The sequence below is a fragment of the Propithecus coquereli genome, unplaced genomic scaffold (genome assembly GCF_000956105.1).
Source record: "Propithecus coquereli isolate 6110/MARCELLA unplaced genomic scaffold, Pcoq_1.0 Scaffold216, whole genome shotgun sequence".
NCBI classification, from domain to species: domain Eukaryota; kingdom Metazoa; phylum Chordata; class Mammalia; order Primates; family Indriidae; genus Propithecus; species Propithecus coquereli.
The window spans coordinates 2821838-2825365 of NW_012146745.1; the positions used below are offsets into that span (position 1 = coordinate 2821838).

The 3528-nt window shown below is 36.0% G+C and overlaps 1 long non-coding RNA gene across 1 annotated transcript; it reads left to right on the top strand.

The window, feature by feature from the left end:
* The first annotated feature begins 393 nt into the window (after positions 1-393).
* Positions 394-2778, top strand: LOC105810619. Its single transcript, XR_001137505.1, has 2 exons — positions 394-438; positions 2448-2778. It is a non-coding gene; the product is annotated as an uncharacterized LOC105810619 (long non-coding RNA).
* Positions 2779-3528: the final 750 nt, after the last annotated feature.

Here is a 3528-nt window from a genome sequence, read left to right on the forward strand (position 1 = left end):
TTATGGGAGAAAATGAATGAAGAAGGAGTGTTCTGGGGAAGCAATTGCTCACTTTGTTTTTCTCAAGTTATTCTTTTTTTTATTTTATTTTAGCTTTGTTTTTCTTGGTTTGCCTTCCATTGTCAATCCTTTTTGCTTTTATTTTTCTTTACATTCAGAAGTTTCCTACTCTGCTTCTAACTTTATTTTTTTATAGTAAAACTTAATTCTCAGAATATGGGGTCTTACGTTTAAAGCTCACAGTTAAAAACATGTTAAAGTTGGCACTCCACTTTAGATTCAATTGGTGTCTTAGAGTGAAGTGGAGAAAGAGAGATGAAGAGGAAATTATTCTTTTGGACTGCTCTCCAGGAAATCCTTCTCTATGCTTTAAAAGCTCTTGTTCTTTTCTAGGAGTCCAATGTGCTGATTGCTGCTAACAGTCAGGGTACAATTAAGGTAAGCTATTTTATATATCTCCATTTTAACCTCAGACCCATTTTTAGACTATAACAGGATCGTGGAAATATACAGTTGAGTTGTACTGAGCCTTACAGATCATTCCAAATCGTGGGTCTCTGTCTCCTTGCAGATGGCTTGATTGAAGGGAAAAAGAATAAGTAGCTTGCAGCTGTGGAGATGATAGTACTTGCTGAGGTTGCGTGGATGCTGAATGAATTGATAGATGGTCAGATTGAAAAACAGATGAAGACTATTGAGCATCCATTGTGGGCCAAGCACTGTTTAGCTTCTGTTACGCCAGTGCAGCTACCCCACAGGGCATTCAGTAGAGAGGGCTGAAGATAGAGCAGGAGATGCTGAGACATTCACCAGATTTAAATGTATCTTACTTTTATTTTATTCTTCTCTTCCTCATACTTCTCTTCTTTCTCTTCCCTGACAACTAGTTTTTTCCTCAGTTGCCAGAGGGAGGGGAGAACTATTTTAGTGTTCAATTGAAAGTTGGTGGATATTTAGCACTTGGACATAATACATTGGATAAATAAATCCTGAGCTAAGCAGTCAGTGAACTTTCTAAACAAAACACCATTTTGATGGGCGTTTTTAGTACATGGATTTGATTAGCACTTATTCTGAGGGTACCTGCTGTTTCCACATATTCTCTGCTGATTTGGAAATACCAGAAAGTATTTTTTTTTAATAATATTTGTCTCTTTCCCCTGCTACTTAGCATTAATTTTTCTGCCATGGCTTCCTTAGACTAATTCTAAATGGAGAATGACCTAACAATCAAGAGAGTAAATCCAAGCCTAACTCATTGTCCTATGGAGACGAAATGAAAAAACTCAAAGCAGGGGAACTGCACGTTATTTGGTCAAACTAATTTACGTGACAGCCTCCTTTAGTAGGCAGCTAGTTTGTCTATTTGGAAAGCCTCTTTAGAGAACCACAGATAGCTTAAATGAAAAACAGGCTTTCAAACTGATCATTTGTTATGTTCTAGAAGCCCCAAGCAGGATGGTAGAAGGTCTTAATCTCTGTTTAAGTGGCCGTCTATAATCTCTCAATTTCTCTTTATCTTATTCTTATGGCAAGGCATGAATTCAAAAAGGTACATCTTGTTCTTCAATAAATTTGGCTTATGGAGGAATTGGGATTGCTAACATACCTGCAGGAGCTCAAAACTACGTAGGTACTCATGGAGTCACACTGACAAATCTAAGGTTTTGTTCAATAGTGTTGACATCTTATGCTGAGTAACCTGGTTGCCTAATATAAAGACAAAGGCATTATGGAAGCACAGATGCAAATCAGGCCTTAGCAGAGCAGGAAGGGAAAAGTTACGCCTTTAAATCTTTGCCACTTTGAATTGTAGTCTCCATCTAACGTAATCCTTTCTGACAGTGTCTCTTAAGTATCCTCGGGTATTCTGTGTCCTTTCTTAACCATTTGCTTCCTCTTATATTGAGTTTTAACAGTATCACAACTTTTATGACAATATACTACTCTTATTCTAAGAACTAACAAAATATCTTGACACCAGATGATTGACTAGAAAACGAATGAAGCAGTAAAAAAGGCAAGATTTTAGGTCATGTACATACACTTTGTCACTATAAATAGTGTTTGTCAATGGAATAAGTAGATTAAAATCCTAGACAGTAATATTTCAAATTTTCTTAAGAATATAGAAAGATACCAATATGGATTCCAAAAATATTCCATGCTGTTGTGCATCAACCACTTCATTTATCCACATTTTATGTAGTTTACCTTGAAGGTTCCCTAGTTAACTTTGGAGATAACTAATCTGAAAAAGTTCATGCAACTGTTGAATTCAAAGTAAGAAAGGATTAATGTCCAATCCCATCTTTGGCATTTTACCAGTTGAAAAATTTTTTTTTTTTAATTTGGTTCTCCATTGGTAAATTTAGTAAGGATTCATTAAACTCTTTCTATATTTTAAAACTATCTTATTAAACTAATCATTTTTTTTCCCCAACTAGGTGCTAGAGTTGGTATGAAGGCTTTATTCAAGTCAAATTGTACTTGATCCTGCTGAAACACATCTGCAGCCGACAACAAGAGAAGAAACAGAAACTGTCGTGACGTCTCTCCCCGAAGTCGTCATGGGTTTTGAGTATTTTTTCTTTTTCCTTTTTTCCTCCTTTATGACCTTTGGGACATTGGGAATGCCCAGCAAACTCTCCGCCATCGATGTAACTCCACAGACTTTGCTGCTGTTGGTGGTGTGATTATCTAATTTTTGTGATAGGGAAACAAATTCTTTTGAATAAAACTAAATAACAAAAAATAATAAAAGTTTATTGAGCCACAGCTAAGCGGGGTAAGTTTTTGTCAGATATATCAAGAGATGTTCTTTTCAAGAATTGGCAAACATAAACTATAGAATAATGTACCAGTGAATAATTTGTAAGGTTCATATTCTCCAACCTCTTTGGAATTATTCATATCAACATAAACAAATATATAAAGTATATGGATTCCATCCCATGAATTTAATGTTTACAGTAGGTGGAAAGATTACTTTGTGAATTCTTTTTTTCGTTCTCTGAGCAGATTTATATCATCAGCAAGTACCATACTCTCCAGTCTGGCTAATGATCTAAAATTTTGACCTGTTTGAGACTGCATTCAAACAGAAAGAGAACATCAGTCTCTGAAAGCTGGCTCTGAAATGTCACATATATTAATACATACCATAAGCCCTAAATGTAAACCAAGCCATCTAACTAATCATGGCTATTAGTACCGTCCTGGACTGAACAGTGACTGGGAGCAGGTGTCAGCAATGGCAGAAAAGCAGCCACAGACAATAAATGCGTGAATGGATGGGCATGGCTGAGAAGAAGACAGAGGATCAGATTTGTCCCACAGACCATAGTGCCAGCCCCTAACTTAGAGGAAAAGGACTTGAATTACTCAAACTTCCAAGTCATATTATCTCTTAGATTGTCTAGTTAATTTTACAAATTGTTTGCAGATTGTAAAAGGAAAGAAGATATTCGTTGGAGCATCAGGTCAAGCAAAGGTAATGTACAGAGCTACTTTAAAAGTATGAAAACT